The 12,507-nt window shown below is 42.0% G+C and overlaps 1 protein-coding gene across 3 annotated transcripts in view; it reads left to right on the top strand.

Moving 5' to 3' along the window:
* LOC126236888 (intraflagellar transport protein 80 homolog) overlaps window positions 1–12,507 on the top strand; it is a 448,716-nt gene that overhangs the window by 205,523 nt on the left and 230,686 nt on the right. The window lies entirely within an intron of this gene.

The raw sequence follows: 12,507 nt of genomic DNA on the forward strand, positions 1-12,507 counted from the left end.
TCTTCATTCAAAAGTAATCATCAGGGATCTGAGCAAAACTTTTCCACTGTTTCACAAGCCAAAGGTTTCCCTATTCCCAGAATTCCTGTGGCTGTGACAGGATCCAGTCCTCCACTGTTTCCTTCATTTCATCATCTAATGAGCGAAGTGGCACAGTGCTCAGCACTCTGGATTCACATTTGTGAGGACAGTTGTTCAAACCCATGTTTGACGAACCAGATTTAGGTTTTCCATGATTTCCCTAAATCGCTCCAGGCAAATGCTAGGATGGTTCCTCTGAAAGAGCAATGCCAATTTCGTACCCATCCTTGACACAATCTGAGCTTGTGCTTTGTCTCTAATTACCTCTATGTCAACCTGAGTTTAAATCCAATCTTCCTTCCTTCATCTGAGTTTAAGTGCTTCCCTTTACTCGTCAAACTCATTGAGCATGAAAAAACAGTAACAGTGAAGTGTACTGTGAAACACTCCATAGTCTATGCAAGTCCATGAAGAACAAATGGCCTGGGCTGCTCACAGAGGGAGTGATTGTGCTCCATGACAATGTGCATCCACACATCTCCCAGGTCACACAAAGTGTAATGGCCAAGTTGTAATGGGAACAGCTTGAGCGTCCACCCTACAGCTCTGACCTGTCACCCTGTGACTTCCGCATATCTGGTCTGCTAAAAAACATATCAGAGTTAAGCACTTAAACTTACACAATGAACTGAAGGACACAGTGGACTGACCCCTGTCACAGCCACAGCAATTCTGGGAATAGGGGATCCTTTGGCTCATGAAACAGTAGGGTAGTTGTGCTCAGACCTCTGATGGTTACTTTTGAATAAGGACTTCAGTTATGTCCACAGTGTTGTTCCATATTTTTTCAGTGAGAAATGTGGCAGAATGCTGCACATTTACATGATTTCTGATATTTAAGGTTTTTAAAAAAATACATACTTGCATATAGTGACTTATACCTCATTGTGTTCAGTCTCTCTCTCTCTCTCTCTCTCTCTCTCTCTCTCTCTCTCTCTCTGCCCCCAAGCCCCTTCTCTGTTACAATACATTACCCCCTTGCTTACGACACATTGCACACAAGCACGCATGCATGTGCCCAGACACACACACACACACACACACACACACACACACACACACACACACACACACACACACACTACATGCTACTGTACACATTCAGAAATTTTGCTGTGGAGTAGAAAGAGTTGTCAAACATTTATGATTGTGGACTGTATTTGAAGTTAATTTCAGTACCCACTAAATTCTTTACATTACTGGGTAGGCATTCAAAGATTCCTGTGGCTGAATACCTCACTCCTTCCTGTGCCGCACCACGTCTTGAGTGTTAAACAGTGTAAGTCATGTTTCCTTCAAGTATCAACAATATTAGGAAAAGGATAGATTTCTACTCACCATAAAGACGACACATACAGACAGGCACAATAAAATATTGTTACACATGTAGCTTTTGGCCAAAGCCTTCTTCAGAAAAGGAAAACATGCACATTTACACAAGCAAGCACACCTCACACACATGTGATCACCATCTCCAACAGCTTGGAGTGGACCAGTTACCAGCAAGATCTCTCTCTTACATCTTTGCCACTGATAGATGAAAGACATATCAAAGGCAGAGACAATGCCTATTGTAGGATTAGTAGGTCTACCACAAGCAGTGGTAACTATGCCACATGACCACCAGCCACACAGGACAACCACCTGGGAAACTATTAAACTGGCAATATAACTGACTGCAGAGTGGGCAGAAGTTCTTTTAGGGCAGCTTTCTCAAGTAGATCATTGCCTACTACAGTAAGCAGCTTTCTTTTTTACCACCACTCCTGTTGGGCTCTGAGTGCAATATCTCTCTGCTTCACTGGACTCTGCTGAATTTGTCATCATGTTTTACTGTACTACTAGGGGACTTTGACTCTGTCAGCAGTACTCAACTGTAGGTGATAAATTTTGAAACATTTCTGCTGTATATCTGTGCTGCTGTACTCTGTGTCATATTGTACACTTTGTACTTGCTCTCATTACTATCAAGTGTCACTAATTCCATTCTGTGTAGATGCTGAACTTCAGGAATTTCAAGTTTCCATTCCTTCCACTTCATTTATTTTCTTGCTGATTTTAATTTTTCCCAGATACAAGGATCCATGATTTAAGTTGTATTTATGTTTGATGGCCAATAAATATTCTAACTGTAAAGTGTTTATTGCTTAAACTACAGCCACCTCTGATACCATAATATTTGAGTGTGGTGTGTTAATGCAGACTGTTCGACATATCTACAAGGAATGATGTACCATTCACAGTGATGTAACATGGCATAAGAAGAGTAACTGTAAAAAGATCATAACCAACTGGAGACAAGTGCCGTGCTGTATCAGTGATGTTGGTTTCAAACCTGACAGGCGTTTCTGCTGTTAGTGAATGTTGATGTATCTCAACCACTTTCTGAGTGTACATTTTAAAGGGAACTGCATTCAGTGGACATTTGGTGCCAGATATCTGGCAAAAGACCACTTGTGACTGTGGTACATAAAGCTGCATGTTTGTAGTGCACAAAGAACATTGAAACTAGACAAATGCTGAATGGACCCATGTAGTGTGGTCTGATAAATTATGAGTTTCCTCATTTTCAAATGATGTGAAACACTGAGTATGCCAATGATCAAACAAAATATTTAATCTGCAGTGTATCTAGAGCATAATTCAACCCAGGTAAGGTCCTGAGATGTTTTTGGTATGTTCTTCATAACAGCACTCGAGCCCTCTCATTCAGGTTACTAAGAACACGAGCCAGGATATTTTTTTCATCATTCTTGGTGATCAAGTGTAGCCCACGATGAATATCCTATGGACATTCCTATCTTCCAAGATAAAAACAAGCATGTTATCAGGGCTGCATACTTACTTTCATAGTTCAACAAACACTCTGGCACTCTATCACATCTCGACTGACCCGCTAAATCACCTGATTGTAATCCCATAGAAAACTTCTGGAACTATTTGGAACAGTAGGTGAATGTAACAGTAAGTTTACTAGCTGCATGGCATCCAATTACCAAAGTGTGGTTTTAGTCGGATTTGTCATAACTGAAGAAACTATTGTACTCTCATGCTCACAGAATTGAAGCCATTATCAAAGTCAGAGGCAGTGTTACATGTTATGATTATTTCTATTGGGAGCAAGTAGCATTTTGTTCAGTGTGGTTATATATACCTATTTTAGATTTACCTCTCACACTAATTTGTTAAATTAATGGTAGTAGTGTGTCCAGGACTGGATGAGTGTAAGGCTACTGCAGGAAGTAGGAATCTGGCAGTGCACAAAATTTGTGAATGAGAACAGTAATGCACTTTTAGAAACTGGCTGCTGTGCCAGGTTTATTCAGAAAATCTACAACTAGAGGAAACAAACTATGGTGCCAGAGAGGCCACCAACAGACTGATGGGGATGTTGTGCAAGAGAGGGATGGGAAGGCATGCCTGAATGGGTTGAGGGCTAGCAACTAAGAGACATTGAGGTCTGTCCCAGCTCACTCTTACCAGTCCATCCTATGGCCCCCACATGACCATTTGGTTACTTGAGGGTATTCTGGAGCCATGTGGTATCTAGTACAGTACCAGCCAAGCATGGTCATGACTCTTCAGTAAAATGCAATTACTCCTTGCAGAGAACAAAAATTGAAAAAGTAAAAATTTTGTTTGAAAAATAAAGTTTCCATTTAATCTGTTGGCCCATTATGCACATTCCCTCCCCCTTCTGTAGGAGCAGTTTAACTGATTACAAGAGTTCAAATGCAGTGATTGAATTATTTAAATGATTTCTATTTTTAACTTAAGAAAAGTGCTCCCTTGGACAGGGGGCATTTACTAAGAGATGGTATTTTCTAATGGAGAGTAATTTATTTACTAAAAAATGTCTGCAGTTAGTAAAAAGGGGTAAGGGCACAAAGTTTTGTAATTTAATTGTCTTTAGAAGTAATATTACAATTACTTTCAAGGTCTCAGTTGGCTTATTTTAGTTAATAACAATGGAAATATAGGGCCAGTTCAAGCGTTAGATTGACTTGGTTATGTGGTGGCCTGGAGACGACACTAGGTGGTGCAACAGTGTACTAAGCTGGCAAGACAGTATGAGGCATTTCAAGATATTGCTAGCTGGGTAGTGGCTACACTGGCATGTTAGCAGTGCATGAGTACGGAGATGGAATACTGCAGTCAGGAATGACAGCATTGGGGTTGCTGAGGGTAGTTGTCTAGTGTGACAGTCAGGCCTCATAGGTTATGAGAGACTGTAACACTCCATCAAAAGGGCGCATAGATGGAGGCACATGGTAGTATATTTCAAATGCGGCTAAGGGGGTGAGAGGCTAGTCTGATGAAGTTGACAAAATTTTGCTACATCTTCTATAAACTCCTTAGTTCTGTTGTATAAAAGTTGCGGTCTCAAAAGATTTGTAATATCTTGTTGATTTGGGGTTAGGAAGGATGCCTTGCGGCACCAGTCACACAGCCTGAAATCCAAAATTGCTCTATTATGGCTCTCCATCTTTCTCGATACAGGAAGCAGCAGCGTGGCTGAGGCATCCAATAGCCTCCTGTGTATTGTCACCCCGCAGTGCTGATAGTGTTGTGACTCAGGATCCGGATGGTCTTGGTTAGTTGTGGCCGCATGTGTTGTGGCGTGGCTCATGCAATCTGAACTGTGCAGTAGGTGGCAGGCAGGGGAAGTAATGGCAGTGACCTGCTGCCCCAGCTGATGCTGGCCTGATGTGGTGCCAGCTCCTGGTCCTGTGGTTTCATGGTGGACTGCACTGATGCAGAGTTGAACTATGTTTCACGAACAGCATTCCGGATGGTGCCCAAGTCACAAAGTCCTGTGGTGATAAAGCTGCAATACTAACAGAAGTGACATTAATGTAAAATAGCTATGTATTTATATGTTACTGAGCTGTGCTTGCTTGGGCTTTGTTATCCTTTGCAACATGTGTACTAAACATTTTGGCAGATGCTGGTGTGAAAAGACTTCCATCCTCTTCTACATAAGTACTGTTATGTCAACTGTTTCCATACCTTGCCTGGCCGGCTTGCCTCATAATGTAATGTAGCAATGGCTGTGTCATTTTTTGTAAGACGTAACACCCATACTTGCCTGCACCTGGTGCTACTGAAAATAACTTCCTTTTTTGCGTATTTCTGACCCAGTGTGGTCCGTGTGCTGCTTTGCACTCCTCTTTAACAAGACGCAGTCCCTGAGGTCTACTACATTACATATATGCACTGGCAGCTGGTTCAGTCATCTTTAGTCCAGTCTTTACTCAAGATTGCATATACTGCTATCTTTCCTCATGCACTACTTATTCAAAGCTCCACTAGTTCCTTTTCAGCTTAACTTAACTTACAGATATAGTTGATTCTACTACCTTTTAGGCTCTGGGAATCGAATACACTGTGTTTTGAAAAGTGACTGGGTCCAAACTTCTTCTTGTGTTTTGCTTTTTGTAGATGTAGTCAAGGACTGTGCTTGAAAGAGCATGTGACACTGCAATACTTATTACGACAATGGTCAGATTGTTTCTCTCTGATAGTGGTTTTTCCTGTACTCGTCAACATGCTGCCTCAGCATCTCCACGGGGATTTTCCCCTCTCAGTTTGAGTACAGACTGAATTACCCTGGGTCCTAAAGTCCAGATCAACGTAGTCGATTTTCAGCTGGTAATTTTCTGGCCATTACAGTCAATGCTGCAAAATGCTCAGATGGATTATTCGTGGCATTGTGACAGGTAGACATAAAGCATGCATTATGACTCATTTATTAGAAATCTGCTTTTGTCTGGCTCTAGTCGTTTTTCCGCAGTGCGCTTCCCCTGTTTGTAGCAACTGGTTACTACTATCATTCTCTTGAAGGTACAGTGCAACCGATGGGCCTTAATCTGCTGGAAGTACAACTCAGGACCAATCACATCTTTCTTGCAGCCATTTTCCACTTCATGACACAGCAGTGTCTTCACTGATCTGGAGTTCTGACCCTCTCTCAATACCCTTGTAACCTCCCCACAAAAATTATTAATGTAATTGAACCATATGTAACCTCCCAACAAAATTATTATAATTAAATGAAAATGAACCAAGCGTAAACTCCCCATAAAAATAATAATTAAATGAATTTTTTAATATTGTAACCTCTGAACAAAATTGGCTCCCATTTATAATCTGTGAGCAGAAATGCATTCACATTTAATGTTCCCATAAAATTCTTTTCTCATTTTAATGTTAAGTTCGAAACAGAAAAATTCCTAAACACCAAAATAATAAAAAAAAATTCAGTAACCTGGTAAATTTTATGACAACAGCCACGCTGCGACTGGGCCCTGTATTCTGAATTAAAAAAAAAGGCAAAAATTCTTACCTCAATAAAAACTGCAAATATATCTGCTCTTACATAAAAATTTTCGGCACAGCTCCATGCAATTCTGGCCTTTGCTTTGTGACTCATGAAAGGAATTAATTATTCATTGGATAAAATCTTTAAATTGAAATGAATGCTTTTTTTTAATTACTTTATATTATGAAAATTATTATTGGGGCATTTATTTTGAAAGAAATTAAATGACAATTAATATACGAGGGCCGTTCAGAAAGTAACCTCCGGTTGATTTAAAAAAATACACCAAGTTAAATAAAAATATTTTAATATATACATCTTACAACTACATCTTTGCACTATTTTTCTACATAGTCTCCATAGCGATTGAGGCACTTATCGTATCTCTTCACAAGCTTTGAAATTCCTTCTGCATAAAAATCACCCACTTGTGCCTGGAGCCAACCTGTGACCCCATCTTTGAGCTCTTCGTCGTCATCAAACCGCTGTGATCCGAGCCATTTCTTCAAATGCATGAAGAGGTGATAATCACTTGGCGTCAGGTCTGGGCTGTAAGGTGGATGGTTGATAACGACCCACTTGAAGGACTCAAGAAGGGCCGTTGTTCTGCGAGCAGAGTGAGGACGGGCGTTATCGTGCAAAAAAACGATACCGGAAGTTAGCATACCACGGCGTTTGTTCTGTATAGCCCGTCGTAACTTTTTTATTGTTTCACAGTACACGTCTTGATTAATGGTCGTACCACGTTCCATGAATTCAACCAACAACACCCCTTTGGCATCCCAAAACACCGTTGCCATCAGTTTTCTGGCAGAAAAATTTTGCGAGGCTTTTCTTGGTTTGGTAGGCGAATTTGAATGTGCCCACATCTTTGATTGTTCTTTTGTCTCGGGGTTCACGTACTTAATCCAGGTTTCGTCACCGGTCACGATTCTGTTTAACAATGGTTCTCCTTCGTCCTCATAACGTGACAGAAAGTCTAATGCAGAGGCCATTCTTTGAGTTTTGTGGTGGTCGGTAAGAATTTTGGGCACCCATCGTGCACAGAACTTACGGTAACCCAATCTTGCTGTCACTATCTCATACAAGAGAGTCTTAGAAAACTGTGGAAAACCAGTAGACAACTCCGACATTGAGAAACGTCGATTTTCACGAACTTTTGCATCAACTGTCTGAACGAGTTCGTCAGTCACCAATGATGGTCTACCACTCCTCTCTTCATCATGAACGTTTTCTCATCCACTTTTAAATAAACGTACCCATTCACGGACAACTCCTTCACTCATAACTCTTGGTCCGTACACGGCACAAAGCTCATGATGAATAGCTGCTGCAGAATATCCTTTGGCTGTAAAAAACCTTATGACAGCACGCACTTCACATTTGGCGGGGTTTTCTATTGCAGCACACATTTCAAACTGCCACAAAAACTAAACTAGCGCAGGTACGATGTTCACTCGACCACGGCTTGATGCCGACTGACCTGTTGAGTGCGTGAACGCACAGATGGCGTCGCTACTCCCCCCACAACCCGCACTGTGACCAATCGGAGGTTACTTTCTGAACCGCCCTCGTACATTACTAGATATGCGCAAGGCTGCTTCTTTACCTTCTCCAACAATACTCATCCTCAAGAGTCCTGACCAGAGTCCCGAGCTGAACAGACAGCCGACACGCGCCGACTACCGCCGACTCACGCAGACTACTCAAGACTACTGTCGACACGCGCAAACTAGCGACAAGCAACAACTAATGACATACTGCTCTCTGGTCAGAGACTCTCCTATGCCTGGCCTATTGCAGGCAGCGCATATAGCGCATACCTCACCTCTTACACCCTGTGTGGACAAACTGTAACTTCACCCCTGTAAGACTTGTGTAACTCCTCTTCTACCTTGCCTCATGCCCACTCTTGTCCTCTGCATTCAATAACAACCACTGTTCTCCAAGAACCATCACCACTCGGAGAACAGGGATACACTTTACCCTTACCTCCCCCTAAAAGTCCCTTGGTAGCCTGCTGTAGTTCATTCAGCCTATCCTATACATTATGCTATACTTATACTGAACAAACACAAAATATAAGTGTCCTGTTATCTGCTAGGCCTTAACCCATATGGATTACTTCTCATTGGATCATCTAAAACTTCTCACTCCCTCCTCCAAACCTCCTTCTTCACATTTTTCTTCCGTTCCAACTCCACAATTCCTGGCCTACTTCTGTACTCTCACAAAACCATTTCAAACATAATGCATGTACGATTGTCTTCCTCGTCAGCAGGTAGATCTCAACATTCACTGGTGACATACTTTCCACAACTTCATATGACCATGGCTATTTTGCAAAAATTTCTTTGTGTTTCCATTTGGATTATAAGAAGTCACTAACGTTACTCACTGGCCAACCTTGTACTGCAGCATTCTTGCTGAACAGCTGACTGATTCTTCTTGTTTTTCTAGTGCCCTGGTATTAGCCTTGTGCACTCTGTTCCATATTTCCCTTATCTTTCTTGTGAACTATTTGACAGGTTATCCTGTCTTACCCATCTTGGCGCTTAACATGTCGATTGGTGATGGCATCTTATGACCATATACTACCGCGTTTGGTGACAATCCTGTATTCATGTGCTGCTTCAAGTTGTTCATTGAGATCACATACCTCAAACAAACATCCCAGTTTGTATGGTATGTACCCACATAATATCCCAACATGTTCCCTATAGTTCTATGCCCTCTTTCTGTTCTTCTGTTAGCTTAAGGGTGAAGAGGACTCATTCTCAATTTTTTTACACACAACAGCTTACACTACTTCTTGAACAAATCTGAAATACAATTGGTTTCCTGATCCATTACTATCATCTCAGGTATGCCAAACTTCAGTATCCAATTGTTTACTAGTGCCTGCGCCACTGTTACTGTCTGTTGGTTGGGCATTGCAACCATTTCCAGGTATTTCAAAAAATGGTCTATAATCATGAGTACTTATTTATTCCCCACAGGTGTTCTATTCAAAGGGAATAAGACATCAATCCCAAGCAAATGAACTGGTGCTAATGCTTCAGGTAACTTCTGTAGTGGCACTCTTGTCTGACACAAATCAGCTCTCTGTGCACACTGTATGTAATTCTGCACATATTAGTCCATGTCTGCGTTTGTATTCCTGCACCAGTACCTCTCCACTACTCTCCTGTTTGCAGACCTACATCCCTCATGACCTGCTAACACATGACCGTGTGTCACTTGTGTTACTCTATCTCTCAGCTTTGCTGGCACCACCACTCATGGTCCTATCTTAGTTTCTCTGCACAACTACTCATCCTCCACACAAAAATGTGATTTTTCATGAAATTGCTTATATTAGTTGTCCATTTTCTGTCCTGTCTGCCATTCCGTAAGCTCATTAGCCCCTGTTTGTAGTACTACCACTTTTCTACTTGATCCATCTGTGTTTTTGTTTCTCTCCACATTTATGTAAAGATCTCGAAACCAAATTCATTCAGTCACACTACCCATCATATCAATCTACTAAATGAATCCTTCAACCCCAACAACCATTCAAACACTGTATGATCCATTATCCTTCAAAAATTTTTCCCATAGAGGTAGAACTTGGAGTAGGTAATTCCACAAATAAGGCTAAACATTTCCTTTTCCATCCTGGAGTAATTCATCTTCCTTGATGACTTGACCAATGGATATTCCATGCCCTCATCTTCTTGAGACAACACACCACCAAGTGCTTGGTGGATGCCTTGCATGACAGAATGAATTCCTTATTAAAATTTGTAAACACGAAGGTAGGACTCAGTGACAAAGCTTCTTTCAGTTTGTTGAAAGCAAATGAATTTTGAAACTTCCTTCAGCAATTGCATAAATGGTCTGTCAATATCCACATATCTTTTTACAAACTTTCTGTAATAAATTGTGACTCCAACAAATGATTACAGTTCTTTCATCAGTTCGGGTCCATAAAATTCATGTATGGTTTTAACTAACCTCAGGTCTGTCCTAACCCCATCCTTACTAATTATATGACCAAGGTATGCTGCCTCTTCTAACACTAAATTACATTTCTCTGTACTCATTGTTAAATTTACAGTCCTCAGCCTCAACCTTGCATCACCTCCATAACAAGAACTCCCGAAGACATTGACTGTGGATACTCTATCACAGACACAGTCCTTTTGACTGTTCAGAGATGTCACTAAACCCACCCAACGATGTAAACAACCATGCATGAGCAGCGCCTATTAGACAGAGGGGGCCGACAGCTGATCAGTTCCAGTCATTCCTCCAGGAAGGAGGTACATGCCTCATGTTGTCTGTAGTTCAACCATGCCTAGACGGTCAATACAACAGTTTGATTGCATCCGCATTGTTACTTTGTGTCAGGAAGGGCTCTCAACAAGGGAAGTGTCCAGGCGTCTCAGAATGGACCAAAGCGATGTTGTACAGACAAGTAGTAGATACAGAAAGATGGGAACTCTGGAAACATGCCTCACACAGGCAGCCCAAGGGCTACTACTGCAGTGGATGACCACTACCTGCAGATTATGGCTTGGAGGCCCCCTGACAGCAACGCCACCATGTTGAATAAAGCTTTTCGTGCAGCCACAGGATGTTGTGTTACGACTCAAACTGTGCACAATAGGCTGCATTATGCGCTACTTCACTCCCAGCATCCATGGCAAGGTCCATCTTTGCAACCACGACAGCATGCAGTGCGGTACAGATGGGCCCAACGATGTCGTCAGCAGCAGAAAACTGGGAGTAGAGGCAGAGGTAAGTATTTTGGTAACAGTAGTTTCAGGGGTGGGGAACTGAGGATGAAGCACACAATAAACACCAAAGGAAACCCAAGGTCCACTTATGGGCAAACTCAGTAAAATTACAAGCTACAAAGTCATATGCAGAGCTGGATTGTACATCAGAGGCATTGCGGCGAAGAAGAATAGCAGGATATAGTTGGACACAGGGGCACATGTGTTCGTCGCCAGTGGAGATCTGGTGGAACATAAGCTATGGAATGCACCAAGGTATACTTTGCATACAGTGAAGGATAGTAATGTCACACCATTGGGATCAGTGGACACAGATTTTCGCCATGGTACAGTTCAGTTCAGACAACATATAGAGACTGTGCCACATTGAATGAAATTTTCACTCTGAAGCAGAGTGTGCACTGATATGAAACTTCCTGGCAGATTAAAACTGTGTGCCGGGCCGAGACTCGAACTCGGGACCTTTGCCTTTTGTGGGCAAGTGCTCTACCATCTGAGCTACCCAAGCCCCATCCTCACAACTTTACTTCTGCCAGTACCTTGTCTCCTACCTGACAAACTTCACAGAAGCCCTCCTACGAGCCTTGCAGAAAGTTCTAGCGCTCCTGGAAGAAAGGATATTGCGGAGACATAGCTTCTACCACAGCTTGGGGGATGTTTCCAGAATGAGATTTTCACTCTGCAGTGGAGTTCTTGAGTTCGAGTCTTGGTCCGGTACACAGCTTTAATCAGCCAGGAAGTTTCATATGAGTGCACACTGAGCTGCAGAGTGAAAATTTCATTCTGGAAACATCCCCCAGGCTTTGGTAAAAGCCATTTCTCCACAATGTCCTTTCTTCCAGGAGTGCTAGAACTTTCTGCAAGGTTCGCAGGAGAGCTTCTATGAAATTTGGAAGGTAGGAGATGAGGTACTGGCAGAAGTAAATCTGTGAGGATGGGGCGTAAATTGTGCTTGGGTAGCTCAAATAGTAGAGCACTTGCCCGCAAAAGGCAAAGGTCCCAAGTTCAAGTCTCGGTCCAGCACACAGGTTTAATCTGTTGGGAAGTTACACTGTGCCACATGTGAGTGAGTGCTATGATATAATTCTAAGGTTTGATTTCTTGAATCAGCATTGTGCCCAAAATTGACCTCTGGCAACACATTGTGGAGTTTCGTGGAAAAATGTTACATCTGGGCAAAACTACTGCCAGTGTGGCAATGTCATGAGGGGAGTCTGTATGAGTCTATATAGTATAAAAAACTGTTTAAACTGTGAACACTCACACTAAGACTCAGTTCACACAACTATATACTTAAGGTTACTAGGAAATTGCTTTGGGTTA

Source organism: Schistocerca nitens, chromosome 2, assembly GCF_023898315.1.
Source record: "Schistocerca nitens isolate TAMUIC-IGC-003100 chromosome 2, iqSchNite1.1, whole genome shotgun sequence".
Lineage (NCBI taxonomy): Eukaryota > Metazoa > Arthropoda > Insecta > Orthoptera > Acrididae > Schistocerca > Schistocerca nitens.